Here is an 18,119-nt window from a genome sequence, read left to right as displayed (position 1 = left end):
AGAAGGGTGAACGTGTGCCTTGCACTGACAACCTTTGAGAGCCCTGTGCCTCTTGCTAGCAGACACCTGGACCCTGGGTCTAGTTATTATGGAACTATGGATATGAGATTCCTTTCTGCTGTGCTCAGCTCTGCATGGGAATGTTGCTGGATAGCAGTCCCACTGCTGAATACGAGCACAGCTTGCAGCTTTTGAAGAGAGTTGAGTCTCATAGATCAGCTTCACTTCCAGCTAATTCTACTAGGTAAGAGGATGAAACGGATCTTGTTCCCACTGCAGACAAAGCAGCTTGCCAATGGCATCACTGGACTCAGAAATGCTGTCAATCAAATTCCAATTAATTTCCTCAAGCAAGTAATTTTGCTAATGGCTGTGCACATGTGTACAAAGTATATGGTCAGACACATACTAAATAACAGTAAGTTTTCCCTCATTGTCAGGCTCTCTCTCTAAGCTCAAAAATTTTTCTCCAGCTTTGATGTGTCTCGCATAATCTCCTGCAGCTGCATGGAGACTTCCTCAGCCAATTTAGATAGATTCAAAAATACTCTGTCTTTAGTACTACTGGCAGTGAGTATCTCGGATAAGAACACTGGATTTCCTTCCTCTATCATATAAATTGAGTTAAAATTAAAAGACCTTTCACTTCCACAGAGGTTTCTGTACCCTCAAAGGCAGCAATATCACACAATACTTAAAAGAAGATGAACTACTGAATGCAACAGGATGACTCACATCCATGAAGTTAGTCAGGGTAAGGTTAATTATTTGCTTAATAGATGATGTTTCTTTTAAATTTCTGCCTCTCTAACATTTCATATAACTGACTGCAGTATTTATTATCTCCATGATAGAATGTCTTATTTTTTTTACTAAGGTCATTTAAACCTAATCCTTGGTGCTGGAAAAAAACACCAAAAATATTATGGAACCCCAACTTCAATCAGTCAGTATAGCACAAAGCATACACTTCAGAGGTAGAAATAGAATACAATAGTGTTCTACTTTAAATGCATGGATTCACTTAGTGCAAGGATAAAGCCAATTTTGATAAATTCTGTGTCTCAAAGTTTTAACCCAAGCTTCTGGATTCCAGTTGGAGAAACCAAGCACACTTTTACAGATGCAATTTGAAAATATTGTGTGAGAAACTATGAGGTCTAAAATATAGAAGAGAATACAAAAATGTTTTTTAAATAGAAAAGAAAAAAAAGGGAAAAGATACAATATTATTTTTGTAAAATTTTACAGTCTGTTCATGCTAAATTTGTAATTTGCAGGGAGGGTCTGATTACTGAGATCTGAATGTCTGACATTGCTTAATTATTGTAACAGTGGGACAAGATGGTAATCAGTCATGGTATATGTAGTTGAGAGTAAACAGAGAATTACTCTGCTATCTGTGGTTGTTTAAAATAAAAGCATCTGCTCTAGAACACCAAGAGATAAGAATGGTCCAGGCTAAATCACATTGCCATGATACAGCATTCTCCTGCCCAAGCTTCATTTTCAGAGCTTGAGAGCTCTGACAGTCACTTAGGTAAGGGAAACTGTATGCTTAAATTATCTTCCAGCATCTAACAGAGAAGAACACAGAGTTAATAATGGGCATTATATCTTTTTTTTTAATCAATGATTCAGAATGACTTGTTCTACATTCTGCTTGCAGATATTGATGAACTGTATGTTCCCAAAAGACTTAAGAAACCTATTGTACAAAACCAAGAACTGTTAGGCAGTTAGCCACTCTGTGGGATGGTTAACTACAAGAAAAAGAAATAGAAATAAATATAATACTCTTACAGGGGGAAGGTAGGTTAACTCCAAACTTCAGATTACACAGACTATGTAGCATCAGAATTACAAAAAGTTTTTATGTCTGCTTTGGCTGATGTATTTGAGAAAGTACTAGCTGTTATGCACCAGCCATACTTCCTTCTAGATTTTTTTGAAATTCATATGTGATTTAAGATATATTTTGTAATAATTTCTGGAACAAAGCCTTGAACTAGGGTATTGATCAGAGAATTTTTTCCTGTCTGTGTCAGTGTTTCGGGAACTAGAGCTCCATGTTTATTTCATTAAAAATAGACACATTTTTAAGTAAAAGCTGTTCTCAGCTATTAGTGTGGGAACAGATTTTCAGCCAGTATTTTTTAGCAGGGTCCCAGGCTAAGATGCTTTTCTATGAAGATAACTATCCAGTTTCATGAACATGTTGGGTATTTACAGATAATCAGATCTGCAGATTAACTATTTCCTGTTAGAGACCATTATGCTCAAGTGACTTTGAAGTCTAGTCTTCCACCCAGCACTAAAGCAACATGTATAGCTGCATTATTCAATGAAGCTGTTTTGTGGCTGAAGAGGTGACAGCTTCAGAGTTGAGCTTTTGCAATATACCCCTTGTAGGCTTTCAGCAGTCATCACTTCTGAAATGCAATACAGGAATTTATGAAATGTACAAGATTCTGGGACCCTTTTTATTTCCAAGATGTCCTGTGTAAAATCAGCCACAGTGGGAAGTTCACTTTAATCCTTAATAAAATGAGAATTTTTCAACTGTGCCATCTGAGACAGAGCTATGAGAACACCATGTACAAAAGAATACTGGCAACAGTATGGTTATTTCTTATGTGAAGTTTTGATTCAAATCCTTGTGGATTAAAACTTATCATTGATGAAGAAAATGCATTGTATCTACCTACAAAAACTGTGAGTATGGGTCTTCCATACTAGTATCTCTACTTTTTTTTTTTTTTTTCTTTTTTTTTTTTTTTTAACACAAACACATTTTAAAAAAGAATAACTTGGTTACCAGATCTATTGTCAGTTAGAAACTGTAATGCCTGAGAAGATGAACTGTGAGTCAATTAAGACAGTTAGTCAATATTTCCATTAGTGCTTTAGTGAAAGGAATTTATGTTGTTAACTTTTCATTGGTTTTGTTTATTGGTATAAATTTACTGTCAATAAAGAGGGTGGTTCTTTCTTTTTAAACATTGCTCTAACTTTGCTTAGCTTTATTTTGATTGATATTTGACACATGTTGATATGTTTTCCTTCAGTCTAGCTAATCCATCTAATTTTCTTGATGGCCACTACATCCAAATACCAGAGTGTGACCGCTGATTATAAAGATCTCATCAGGCAAGATTTGTAAGATGAAATCAGCATCAGACAGATGTTTAGGGAGTGTGGCTTGGAGTTTGATCAACAAACATCTTATTGTCAACTGCACAGAAGATTATTTTAGCTAGTTGCAAAGAGTGCTGCTATCTGCTTATCACTCAAATAAGCATACCTATCGGACTCTGGGACCAGCCTTTGTCACTGTAAGGGAAAAGAAACAGCCCAAACCTTCTGGCTTATGCAGATGTAAAAAGGAGAAAATAACCTGCAAATGCTGTTTATTCCTCTCTGCCTAGTATTGGACTCCAAAAATATGTTCTGGTTGAGCATTTCTCCCTTTTCTCATACATCCTGTCATATGGAGGAAAGAAAAGAGAATGAATCACTGACTTCAGATGGCGTAGGATGAAGGGGGAAAAGGCACAGAGAAGATAGGAACGGCAATCTGAATGCAGACCTGAAATCCCCCCAGACAGTTCCAAACAGCAATTTGGCTAATGAACATAATTTGGAATGTCTGCGCACATCCTTAAAAAAGCACAGAGTAGGTGGGTGGAGAGTAGATTAAACGTATCAGTCTCTGATCCACTTCCCACTGACTGGCTTGCATGCATGTCCTCTCCATCCCTTCACACAATCTGGCAGTGCTGGTGGGAGGACCTTCTGGTTGAGAGCTTCTGCCGTATGGAGCAGCTTTCCCAGATCTGTTTGCTTCACTGAGTCACCATTTCAAAAAAGACCTCAGTGCTTTTATTTTCTTTTAATGACTCTCCCTCTATTAATTACTTTTTAACAATAGAAATCGACCACAATACTATCTGACCAAATGAGCCTAGACAGCAAAGTTGTTCACAGTTATATTTCAGGAATCCTCGAACTCTGCCTGTCAGAGTGGCTTTTAGCAATCACAACACTGTTAAAAGGCCTGATGATGACATTTAAGGCAAAAAGCCTGGCATGGCACAACAGCATGTACACAACAGCATCTGATGGGTAAATGTTGCCTCTGTGATCTCTCAGAAAGATGTATAAAAAGAGCCTTGAAACTTTCCTAATGTCTTATGGAAGAAAAGTTATCTTTATTATTGCCTTTCCTTCCTAGAAAAGGCCTCTACAAATAAAAAATGTCAGGATTAATATAAACATGAAATGTGTTGTTTCTGAATACCTAACAAGTCTTCTATGAATCCTGTAACTCATATAATTGCAGCTTATATAGCTGCTATAGAAACTAAAAAAAAACCTCCCACCTTTTGTGAGCTCTACATTTTGATTTCATAGAGTGTCAAGACTGGGTAAGTCGGTTAAGGCTGAGGTTGCTGTTTCAATAATGCACAGAACTAAGCAGCAAGGAGAAAATATATGACCAATCTCTAGTTTCAACAGGACTGTTTTTTTTCTAAGGAGAACTTTTTAAATTATTTATTTATTGGAATCTAGTGGAGGAATTCTAGGTATGTCCTTCTTTGCAGAAAAACAAATGTTTTTCTTTGCAGTTTTAGTTCATAACGTTTTAGACAGGGTTCTGCCATGCCATCTGGTGTTACCTGGTTCTTCAAAAAGAGCATTTATCACATGTTCAGGAACCGGTGTAGATAGGTGTAAGTATGTGCTGTTCTTGCTAGTCTGAGGTATGATCAATAAAATTGACTAAGCATCTGTAATAGAGATCCAAAAAGCCAGACTTGAATGCTACCACCTTAATTTGCCAAGGTGATGTACTGTTTTTTGTACTTACATGTGATTCATATCTTTTCCAGTAGAAGTGATAACTTTGTTCCCTTGTCTCAAATTTTAAATTAGACTTTCATAGTTTGAAGTGTGAAGTGTCTATGGCTGTCAGCTCCTGGAAGTACAGGGACTTTAAGAGACACAATTTTAATTAAGATAGGATTAGAGGCCAGCAACTTCACACTCCCATTTCATTGGCTATTTCATCAATCCACCTCCCTTATGGGTAATACTGCTATATAATTTATAAACTTTTCTTTCTATCATATTCTACTTGAAACATACTGTTAATAAACCAGCAGAAACACCTGTTCTCTTCCATAAATTCCAGAAGGAATGCAAAAAAATCTTAAATATATTTCAGTAACTCTGTTACATGGGAAATTATCTGGAAATATACACCTATGTCGGCATGAAATTATATGTACCATTTGAGGAAATGCTGAATACATCATTCTCATCTCTGATTTAGACCCTGTTTCTCAAAACAGCTGCTATACTACTTGAAATATTTTTACCATAATCTTAGCAAGACACTGATGAATAAGGATTGCTATACATATATTCAGCCTTGTTCTCATGTGACTTCAAAGTTTTTTACACCACCAGTGAGACTGAAAAAATTTAAGGCCAATGGAAAAAATGAGCCTAAAGCAAGCAAGTAAATGAGTCCTTCAGGCTGATGAGAATAAAGAAGTCTCAAAACAACTGTGCTATTTTACATTGTTTTCTACAGTTCAAGTCTAATACATTATATTTTAATGGAAATAAGCTAAAAGTTATTTGGCAATGGTATGTAGAACCATTTTTTAGCCATACAGCACAGTAAAACCAGAATCAAGCCATGTTAGAAATGACTTCAGCAGAAGGTCAGTAATGCTTGTGTAAGAACAAGGAATACTGCAAAAAAAAAAATGGAATACATCCTTTTTTTCTTAACTTTTTATAATTTTAATAAGCAGATAAATTCCTAAAGCAAAAGACAGGCACATATGCCCAGAATTTTATGAACTATGTATTACTGCATAGTAGGGGTGCAGTAGCACACTGAAACCTTTTCATGTTAAAAAAAACAAAACAAAAAAAGTGAGCAATAAAATGCTTCTGGAAGAATATGTAATGAAAGAAGCATATTCATCATAATTTGAAAAATGCAGGATTGTAAAATGGTTCTGAATGTAGGTAGAGAAAGAAATGAGACTACAAAACTTCTAACAATTTTTTCAAGTGGTTACTCTTAGGCCTCTTTTCAGAACACCTTCAGGAGACAGGATGGCTTCTTTGTACAATATTACAATATTAGCACTTTGAAGTAAGGTTTCTTAAAATCTAATTATGGGTTAATATGTGGCAATATCCACCATCCTACATTAAGCAAAACTGTCCTGAGAATACCACCATGAAATACAGCAAAGGCTGAAGTCTAATCAGAAGATCATTTGTGTCAATGGTAAATTTTCAACTCACTTGGGAAAGTTTTGGCCAAAGCTGATAGAAAAACCTCTCTACCTCACATGGAACAGTGTACAGCTTTGAGAAGCTGTATGACAAGATACTGTGTCACTGAAAAAGCGTAAAAGCAAATCACATGCTTATGAGGACTGGTGAAAGTCGGTGATCTAGAAACTAGAAACCTGTCCAGGACAGGTCTGTTCAATATTCAGCTGCTGAAAGTAGAGGGTGCTTATCATTTATTCAATCTAGCATTAGCATATATATGCTCTAAGAAGAGAACTCAGAGGGTCTGTGTCATGTCATCTGATGAGTTATGTCATCTAAGAGGAAGGAAAATCACAATTTATCAGTCTGCTGTCATCTGTGAAAATTTTGTAATAAGACTTTCTATTACTATGGTCTCTGTGATCTCTAGCTTTTATAGTCAATGACATTATGGGAGGATAAATTTTGTAGTTATTTTAGTTTCAAAAAAAGTATATTGTGTAGGAAAAGGATGGCCTCAGACTCTGAATACATGGGAGTGACTGATTCATTACTGAACATAACACAGCATCAAACCCTTTAAAACATCAGCACAGAGAGTGTTATCTGCTGAAAAAGGATTGTTTGTTTGAAGTTCATCCACATAGAATCCTGGCACATCTTAGCTGAGTCATGTTCCAACCATATGGGATCAGGTCCTGTTTATGCTTTTTAATTTGTTTATGCTTTTTAATATGATAGCCTACTATTTTTTTAAATTTTATTTTGTTATTATTAATCTCTACTATGTAACATCATTCTCTTTAAAGCTCTTCACTGAAGGGACTGTTGAGGAGCATTTGTCAGAATGGTTGTGTAATGCTGGTTTGGGCTGTCAGCCACAGTGACTGCTGTTGCCTCTGGAGGTGCTAAGCACAGGGTGCAGCTCCATCCCAGAGCAGCACCTCAGCACAGTGACCCATGCTTCATGCTTAGTGAACCATGCCAACCTTATGACATCAGAGATTTTTCCCTGGTTTCTTCAGGAGGCAGCCAGGACCTTGGCAAACTCCAGCTCCCTCACATTTATCACTACGATGCTTCTGGTGTTGCTGTCACCAACAAATGAGACATAATATTGGGCCAGATGGATTCCTACCTGATATGGATGATATCATAATCTCTGTGATATGTCTGTCTTATGTGCTATAATACAAGGTGATCTTGTACAATAGGTATGTTCTGGCTTAATTTTCACCTAGCAGTTGACATGTGGCTTTCTAGGAAAAGCATTTTAAATTAATGTTATGCAAAACTGTATTGGCTAATTTGACTGGTTAACTTAGAACCATGGCCAATTCCATTGTGCTACTCCTAATGAATCCTTAGAACACAGCATGCTGTTACGACACTGTCCTTTGCTTTAATCACTGCATCCTGCTGTTCATTGTTGACATTTGTGCATCACTAATCCTGAGATATTTGGGAAGAATATTTTAACTGCAACACTATCAAATGCAAATAAAATTCAGGTCACAACATTTAATAGGGATAATATAAACCAGTAAAGAATAGCATGAAATTGTGGGTTAGCAGAAGGGTCAGAAAAAGACTCCCTGTGCAATCAGCATAGCATGCAGCCTGAAATCAACACATTAAAAAGGAGTGCCTCTGGGAATAAACTTTAACATTGCAAAGAAAACTGTTAGCCTTGATTCAGAGAAACTGGTTTACCAACACAAGGTTCAGAAGTATAGCTTCTAGAGCATTTTTTTTTTCTTTCTTTTCCTTTCTTTTGCTTTGCTGCTCCAAACAGCATGCACACAGTAAGATGTGACTGACAGCCTCTCATTGGTGCTCTGAAGATCAGGCAGATTTTCATGGACATCAGTGGAGCAGAGCTGTGGGGAAGGACAAAGCTACTAGGAAGGACAGGTCACTGCTTGCAGGAGGTGATCCTGCAAGAATGTAGCTATACATTAAGAAGCAACAGAGTGCAACAGGGGACCAAATAGCAAAGGGAATGAAAAAGAGGGGTGGTGTGGGGAACAAAATTAAAACAAAACCACAGTAACACAGGAGAGACTGTTGCCGAAAACCAGAGGAGCTGAGGGGAAAAAGAAAGCTAGAGAGAAAAGAAGGTCTATTCTTCTAAAATCTTAAAAGATTAGAAGACATGGAAAGAAATGAAAGATTTATCCACTTTTAACTCTGTTGGACAGGCTATTCCTATTCTATTAAACTCAGTACTAATCTACACATAAAGCAGGAGTTGCCACCTTAGCTAAATAAAAAAAAATGTTTAAATGTTTAAAAAGAATGTTTAGGGCAATATAATTCACAATAAGAAAAATTTTGCTAATCCTTTTCATTAAACAAAAAATCTTTGCAGCTTGGGTAAAAAGATGGAGCTTCATAGCAAGACATGTGCAAAAAGCTTTCAAAGTTTATACTGGCATACTGAAAATAGATGCACGTACCTGGCCTCTGTCACTAATGATCCACTTGGGTCAGAATCATTGCCAGTTCTTGGTCTTGGGTCATTCTCAGTTCCTCAGCACTGCCTTTCTGTCACCACTTTCCTCATTTGTGTAATGAGGAATTTTTATTTTTTTTTTTTAAAAAAGGGAACTGGGAACTTATAGCCTAGTGCCATGCAAGCATTTTAGCTCTCAGCTAAGCATTAGTTGCTGCCTCTACACAATCCTGTAACACAGAAATTATTCTTGACTTTCTCTCTGCTCAATACATTGTGCTGTGCACCTGGTGATGAACTCTAGCCTGGCACTGAGGTTCAGCATTTGTGCAGTACCACTTGCACCTGCACCAGTAACACCAACTGCATATATGCATAAGGCATTTTATTGCCAGTTTATACCTTGTGTGATGACCACCTCCATCCAGTGTCTCCTCCCTGAATGGTGCTGAGGGTCCTGGGTCTCCCCATCTCTCATGTGGTGGGGGGCAGACCAGAGGTGGTCCAGCCAGCTGAGATTTAGAGAAGGGATGGCCATCTGCAGAGGGGTGCAGGACAAAGAGGAGATGCAGTTCCCTCTTGTGCTGCAAGCAGGGCCATGGCTAATGGTTAGGACTAATTGACTTCAAATAGGTACTAAGGAACAGGGAAAGTTTCCCTTCCCATTCCCAACTCCTTTAATTTCCAAGAAACTGTCACTTCCTGTGCTTATACAACAATTTATTTGGTATTATTAAGTGAAATGCAAGTGTTGTTGCCATTTACAAAACACAGCCTAAATCTCATTATTATTTCTGAACTGTAAGCTTATCATTTTATTCCACCAAAGCCAGTGCTCTTGCTTTTCCCGCACGCTATGCTACAAGGGCATCTTTATTAACATGAACCATGTGTACTCAGATGTTTCTTATCTTTGTGCCTTTGATCCCATGAGGGGGTGAAAGGTGCATTCCAGTTAGAAATGTTCTCACAGGAAAAATGATGAATGCAATATTTAGGTTTTGTTTCCACTGCAAATATTTCTCATTCTCTGTATCCATGTTGTCACCAGCATATCAGTCAGAGTGGGAGGGGGTTACAAAGGAGTGAGTAGGCAGCCCATGGAAGGGGTTACCAAACTCAGGCACAATAAACAGTATTTCTTCATCATCCACTTTCTAAGAAAGCCACTGTGATTGATATATTGGACCCAGCTCCTAATGTGTCCTTACTGAAGACCCTAGACTTGGTAGCTTCAGAGTCACACCAAGAAACATGCTTCTGTTGATAAGCAATTATCACTGGGATGAAAGTAGAGGAGATAAGAACCTGGTTTATAAGACAGAAAGACAGCACCATTCACCTCAGAGTTATCAATATTTCAGAGTAGTTACATCTGAGGAGCAAACACATGGGAAGTTAGATTGCTTGAACATATTTATCTAACATAATAAGGAGTCTACATGCAAATTAAATACACCCACAAGAAAGAAACGCATTACTATATTTTCATGAGCTTTAATAAAAGAATTTCTCTGGACTTTCTAAAAGCAGAGTCAAGTTCCAGATTTTAAAATGGGGCTGGAGCAGCAACACCCTGAGCACATGGAGTAGAAGGCTAATAAAAAGGATGGATAGAGGAAAAAAAATAAAAAGGAAATCCATGTGCATGAAGAAAAGTACTCACAAAAGGAAATATTTTATACACCTAATATCTAGAAAAGAACAGCAAGTTACAAAGTTTACAGAATTGCATTCAGATATTTGTATCATGTTGAAGCCATATCAAACAATACATATCATTAACTTGAAAAACTCGGCAAGATTTTCAAGATGAGATTTGAATGTTAGTGTAGGAGAATATGTTGCACAGACATTAGTGCATATGCACTTTCTTGTTTAAAATACTTTCTTTTTTGTGTTTACTTTAGTAACTTCTCTACTGAGTGATCACAGCAGCTTTACATATGATGTATGACCACATTTTTATCTCAAACTTCTGCTCTCTTCAGGATGACAGTACCTAAGCCTTATTACAAATACCAGTCTCTGCTGTCATAGAAATGCTGGTACCTCAAACCAAACAAAATCCCAAGTAGAAAATGTTTTCCTGTAAGGAACTTCCGAGACTAGGAAGTCCTAGAAAGTTGTTCTGCTGCAGTATCACACTCCTCCTGAGTAAAAACACTAAATATAACTGCAGTCACCTCTAGCTATCTGGTGTGATAGGTGGATCTAATGCCTGGCTAAAATCAGTGGTCAAGTTATATAAAACTTGCATCTGCCACTGAATTTATAACTGTGGTACAGACATATAGGATTTTGCTCTAAAAATCTCCTTCCCTGAGAAAGCTCTATCAGTAGAAATATTATGCTTAGTTCAGAAAACTGATTACCTTTGATTGCAGTTAATGATTTGGTATAATCTAGATTAACACTTCTTTTTCAGATGTACAGCCAGGAAATCTGCAGCTCAGGCAGCGGTTTCTGAAAAGCAAAGACAGCAGAACTGAGCAGCCACAAGCATGTGAAAGGACACATGAGCAAGTTAAACCAGTATACAAGCATCCATTCTCCCAGTGGCTGTCACACATGGTAGGCTTAGCTTTACTACTGTACCATTTAATACAAATCTGTTTCTGTGTCACATTCGTTATTTCAGTTTATTTAGTTTCGCACTGCCAAGAATCACAGAAATAAGTCCAGAAGAGAGGTTGCATATGCTATATAAAGGAACACCCAACTTATCAGCTGGAGGCTCTCATCTGTTTGATAAATCATCAAATGTTTGTCTTGAGCTTTGCAAAAAGTGGCATTTGCAGTTTGGGTATGGATCTTGAGTCTAATTTTAGGTGACCACGTGACCAAAATTTTTGTGCTGGAGAATCTTTCACATGCCATCTTCAGATTAGAGAAGATGATGTAGCTGTAATTACCTAGCAGTAACTAAGATATTATGAAAATGACTTTTTCTGTGAGTCTCTGCAATGGGCAAAACCCCCCAAAATTAAAAACAGGGAATGTGTTTTTGTGCAACATTTGCAATCCCAGATGTAGAGACCCAGTAAATCTGAGAAGCAAGGTCACCTCGCTAGCCCTGCTAGCATCAAGGACCTTCCTGTTTGCAGGGACTCAAGACAAGACTGACGACCTCAAACAGAAGATCTTCCCAAAAGCTGGAAGAAGGAGGTATCAGCCATGGTTCCCTTCTTTTAGGGGTCTGATTCTAGCAGATCTAAAGCACAAGGCTTTTTACTGGAACTTTCTGTTGCAATCTCACTTACCTTCTGTTGATTTTTACAAGGCCTGACAAGAGTTTAGTCATTAACATACTTTCTTCCCCTCCCTTTTTTAAACTCTCTCATAGCCTTTGTACTATTGTGCCTGTAAGAGATGCTGCTGATATTCTACTCAGAGCCCAGGCTGAAAATACCTGCATACACTAATTATGGATACAAAGGAACATATTTCCAGCTCTTGTGAAATTATGAAAACCCATTGCATCCCCAGATCTGTGTTGTGTATGCTAGCTAGGAAACCTTCTCCTCTGTCATTTGCTGTCACAACAAAAAACATTAAACCTGTATGATCTGTTTTTTAAAAGAAATAATTTTACCTTGTATGGAATAAAAAGTCCAAAGAAAACACCATCCTATTACCATGTTCTAACTTCACACAATGAAGTCTTACTCAATTTACAGCTGGAATCTTAGTGTCTTTGTAACCAATATATTAATGTCAGCAATCAGATCCATGAATATTTTTTCATTTAATAGGTGTAATTTCCATGAATCACTAATGGAATCAGTAGGAGGACATAATATCTATGCAAAAAAATGAGGTGGTGCTCTTCAGAATCCTGGAGGGATTTCACCAGCACAAACCAGCCTGTTTCTTTACTCTACAAAGCCAGAGTTTTCCACTCAACTAGGAATTTCACAGCAATATGTAATGCAGCTCTGGGAGGCCACACTGGATTTTTGTTTCATGTTTTGTGAGCACTATTTTAAAAAAAATATGAATCAACTGTTTCAACAAATCTGGAATATAGATGTCTGCAAATAAAACAGTTTCTTAGCCTGAGCTAAACAATTTGGCTAATAAGGCTATTCCCATGCTGCCCAGTAGGGTGATTGAGTGACACTGCTGAGGTCCCGTATCGGCAATAGAGGACAGAATGTTTTGAAAGAGAATTAATTCATTAATGCTTTCAGAGTTTACCATTACTTCATCACAAAGAGAAAGGGGTAGGAATAATACAGTTATTGCAGAACTTTGGCTCAGTCATAAACTGTAAGTAAGGTTTAGTACTTTGATTTTACCTGAGATCCACATTGACTTTAATTTGCTTTGGATCATGGACTACACTCAGCCTCTTCTAATCCAGATTTTTCAGCCCCATTCTGCCTGTAAAGCATAATCATATGCACTTAAATTGGAGTGATATTTTGAGGCTGAGAATCGTGCCTAGTGATAACTGCAGGTAATGGGCAATCTCTTCTTCTAATACACAGAAGGCAAGACCCAGCTGTAAACTTGCCTTTACTTATCCATGCATTTCTCTTGTTTCCAGCCATCCATAAAAACTCCTCCTTAATTTCTGTCACTTCTAACGACTGCTAAGTATCTCATTTACAAATCTTCACCAATCCATTGGAGAAGGAAGGTGGATATTTATTTTTCCTGGCTGGCAACACCTTCATTTTGGGAAGGACATATACCAGACTGTGGGAGTTCCATGTAACACTTAGCACCTACAGAATAAGACAAGATTGTATCATTGCCTCATTAAAAGGGAAACACTACAAATTCACCAACCAACTGCCATGTGGTGCATAAGGGTGGATCACATCCAACAGAAATAGCTATCATGTCAGCTGTGGCTTTATTTCTCTGGCTTGTGTCCAGCATGTGTCTGGCCTAGAGCTGGCTCTGAAGCCAAATGCACAGCTGACTTCTCAGACTGTACATTTTGCAGCAATTAGGAGAAAATAATATGTGAAGCAAGTGTTTTCCTCACACTATTGACTTAAGCTTTCCATGTTGTTTTCAGGCATTTTTCTTTTACACGTTACAAAGAACTCCAGTGTATGTCCACCACTGCTATGGCACAGCTAAGAACTGGCTTCCTTCCCTAGTGCTTGTCACAATGCCTAGGCTCACATGCCAGCTGGGGCACATGTATGTTCTTTGCAAACATCTTTCATTCTATTGTAGGTCTCCTTGTGCTAAACATGCACAATGTTAGTCAAAATACTTTTAAATTTACTCCCTTTGAATTGCTACTACTTTTCAGAATTGCTACAGTACTTTTCAGTTAGGTAGGTAAGTTAAATATCTTCAGGGTCCCTGTCTGCTCTGTTTGCTTGAGTATACCAAGGGCTAGTGAACCATGAGCACTTTCATTATAATGCAGGAGGCAAGGTAAATCTGAAATAATCTTTTGCTGTAACAGGAAAAACACTATCTATGTGAAATTTAACACAGCACAGACTGGTGAGAACCCACAGCACAAACAGAGAAAAAGGAGTCACCTGGAAGAAAGGAGAAACTGAAAAAAGGGATTAACTGATGGAGTTAATGTATCTTAAAAAATTAATACTTAACACTGGTAAAATAAGCTCTGAGAATTCCCCTAGCATGTTATCAGAGAAGAATGAAGCCCTTTGCCACCAACATAGATAATTCATGTGTCATAACCACCTCAGACATTGGTGTTGCACTTCAAATAAGGCCAAAACAAAGCATTCTGGTTGTGACATGTACCACATAAGCAGAGAGTTAGGGTATCCTGTAATTGCTTTAGAAGGCATATGAGATGAATGAGCAGGCTGCACCCCACAGCAGGCTGAGGTCAGTACCATTTGCAGACATGTCTGCAACACAATAAAGCAGCAGACATTAAAAGGACCTCCACTGACATCCCTTTACTTTTGCATAGCTGCTACTTTTAATGATAGCTACACAGAAGAAAAACAAGATGTCTGAAGTAACTGCAATTGCATTATCATGTTAAGGCTCATTTCACTACAGCTTTCTGAGCATGATCTTTCATTTTCTAAGACATTAAAACAATAAGGCTGAACAGGACTCTTAGAAGGTCTCTAGGCCAATACACCACTAAAACCTGTGGAGTTATGCCAAAAGATGAATCTGGTTCTTAAATTTATTCATAAATGAAAGATTTATTAATATTATTGAATTATGTATTGTAAACACATCACTTTCAAAAGCAAATCACTTAGAAGAAATCTGTTACTGAGAGATTCAGATTGAAAGGTTATCTCACAACTTCATTTAAATACGTGTTCCTGATTTGCAAGCATTTTAAAGAATAGTCATTAGTTTAGGAATTTAGTTCAAGAATAGATATCAGACTGCAAGGGAGAAATTGGGGCATGCAAAAGACAGAAACTCTGGAAAACCAGATTTTTTAAACATGAGAGGTGCATAGAGGAGGAGATAGGAGGCATCGTACAGTTCATGTTAGAGGACTTATTTGTCTTTGTTATAAAAAAACTAAACCTATATTACATGAATGCAAATTCCTAATTTATGGAAATAACAATTTAGTACAAGAATGAGTTTTTGGTTACTCCTGTATGCAGCTTATGAGTGTTTGGCCCGAGTGCCTGGAATGTCAGGGTAGTGGTCTTACCTGCCTGAAAGCCACGTGCCCACCAAGCTGCTCTACTATTCCCCTCCTTCACTCATAAGTTGAGATAGGGACAGGGAGATCACTCACCACGTCATGGGCAAAACAGACTCATCTTGGGGATATTGATTTAATTTCTTTTCAATAACATCAGGGTAATATAATGAGAAATAAATCCCAAGCTTATAACACCTAGCCCCCACCCATCCCTTCTTCACAGTCTCAACTTCTCTCAGGATTTCCTACCTTATCCCTGCCAAGGGCACAGGGGGATGGGGAGTGGGGTTTATGGTCAGCTCATTGCAAGTTGTTTCTTCAAGCTCTGCCAGTAAACTTGCTGCAGTGTAGAGTGCCCTCTTCATGCAGCTGCAGGTTCTGTCAGGAGGACATTGCTCCAGCCTATGGTCCTCCACAGGCTGCTGGTGAATATCTGCTCCACTGTTAGCCTCCACCAGCTGCAGGGGGAAACCCTGCCTCATCATGGTCTGCTCCAGGGCCTGCAGAGGAATCCCTCCTTCTTCATTGACCTTAGAGTCTGTGAAGTTGTTTGTCTCGTAAATTTTAACTTCTCAATTTGGCTGCAGGTTCCTATGCTGATTATTCTCCTTCCCCTCCTACTCCATTCTTAAAAATTTTATCGTGGGAGCACTGCCACCTTTGCTGATTCAAGGCTCAGTCTTGTCCAGAAGCAGGTACTTCTTGTACCAGGCTGGCACTGGCTCTAACAAACATGGGGAAGCTTCCAGCAGCTTTTCACAGACCACTGCACTAACCAAACCTTGCCATGCAATCCCAATACAGACGGTTTTCCAAGTAAAGCTGAAATGTGATAAAAAAGGATGAAAGGCGTAATAAGAAAGTCCTAGGTCTTTGAATTTTACTCAGATGTGGAAAACAGAAGACAAAAAGAGACACACCTTCAGCTAATCAGTTTTGTTCTACTAATTTTAGCTTGCCGATTTTTGAAGAAACATGGATGAGTTCTATCAACAACACAAATTCTTTCTAATCATATATGCAAACTGGAACAGCCCAGGAGATGCTGACAGAATAGAATACAAGAGGGATGAAAAGAGAATAAATGGCAAAATGAAAAATGCATAATTTCTTTACATCAGTTTGAGCAAAATAAGAATAGCCTATAATTTCCATTCAAATATTTCTTGAAATGAACTTTCCAAAATTAAAGAGTCCTACCAGTAATGCAGAGTTACTTGCTTCAATATATTGTGAATGTTTACAAAAATGTCCTGCAAATTTGATGTGCCAGACTTGTGGTCCAAGACCATGTTATTAAGTTAATGGATGTAAGTATCTGGTTCTCAGCACCACTAAGCAGGAGGGAATGAAGGCAATGGCTCTGGACTAGGTAACAGGAAGAAAACATTTATTCTGAGTAAAAAAAAAGCAGGAAGTACAATTGGGTCTGTCTAGGACAGGTCCTGAAACACAGTATTTGATATGAGTAAAAAGCCATAAGGCTAAAAAGGATTTCTTTCCTTCTAGTAAGTAGATCTTAAGGTGCAGCCAGGAAACACAAAAGCTTACAGAAGAAAGTAAGAAATATTCGTACGTAAAGCTGGAACTAACCTTGTGAGGGCCTTGTGTTACTTTTTTTTCCTATTCTTAGTTCTCAGATAACTGCTTTAAGCAAGTGAGGTGCCAGTGGGTACACACATATCGAGAGGGAAGCCTTAATTATGACGAACGTAAAGTACAATTTCCCCCCACCATCCCCCAGCAAAATGTGGCTTTTCATATAGCTTTTCTGTAGAAAATCTGTTATTAGAAGGGTACGTGGGAGATCATCCTGACTCAAATTCTTTAATCTTTCCTTTTACTTTCTGCAGTTGTGACCTTTTGAGATACTTGCAGCAGAAGGAGGTGAGAAGCAATAAAAATCAAGTGAGGAGATGATTTTTGAATTCTCAGTGCTCCTTTTAAGGAGCTCCATCAAGCTCCATCAAGACTTATTGTCCCAGCTGTAGTTAAAATAATTACAGAGCAATTACAATCTAATGAGGAAGAATGGTTCAATCTACTCAAAATGAGTAAGAGAAAGAAAGTAGTATTCCTTAGGACTGGTAAATCCACCCTATATGTAAGTTATCATCCTACACAGTCAACAAGAAATCTGTTTGGCAGCTAAAAGCACTAGCCAGCACTAAGTATTTTCCACACACAGGGAGGCAGTGATTTCCTTTCTCAAAGATCTGTCCTTAAAAACTGAAAGTTTGGTGCACAGAATCTCTCTGTTCCATCTTTTAATTTTATACAATTTAAATCCACAGAGTATGCCAAGTAGTATGATTTTCTAAGTTATTTAGAAAATCACGTGATTTTTATATTTGCAAAAATAAGCTCAGCACTTAGGATCTCACAGTGATCAGAACTGAAAAAGTGAAATGAGAGGAGTTATCTAACTTTCAGGTAGCTTTCAGTGCCTGAGAGCTGAATGTCTTTTTCAAAAAATAAGATATTTGGTGGACACTTCCAGGTATGCTGCAATACTGAGATACTCGTTTTGAGTCTTGCAAGGGTACAAAACCTGCTAAAATTAAGAGCAGACTTCTCCATTTTATACTGAAGCTCCTAGTGGCTATTTACCTTAGTCAGATAATGATTTTCATTGCTTTTCAGCACTCATTATTTAATGCAGCTGACTATGGATCACCACAGATGCAAATGGATGTCTTGTTACTCAGTTTGAAAATCATGATTATCCAC

General features: G+C 37.9%; 1 protein-coding gene across 1 annotated transcript in view; it reads right to left on the bottom strand.

Annotated features, from left to right (window-relative positions):
* Positions 1 to 18,119, bottom strand: part of LINGO2 (leucine rich repeat and Ig domain containing 2) — a 461,135-nt gene that overhangs the window by 18,351 nt on the left and 424,665 nt on the right. Inside the window, exon 5 of the mRNA XM_071730935.1 lies at positions 11,134 to 11,224. The gene's annotated coding sequence lies outside the window, so the exon portion shown is untranslated. The remainder of the gene's footprint in view (positions 1 to 11,133; positions 11,225 to 18,119) is intronic.

This window comes from Heliangelus exortis, chromosome Z (assembly GCF_036169615.1).
Source record: "Heliangelus exortis chromosome Z, bHelExo1.hap1, whole genome shotgun sequence".
NCBI classification, from domain to species: domain Eukaryota; kingdom Metazoa; phylum Chordata; class Aves; order Apodiformes; family Trochilidae; genus Heliangelus; species Heliangelus exortis.
This window is presented reverse-complemented; position numbering and strand designations above follow the sequence as displayed.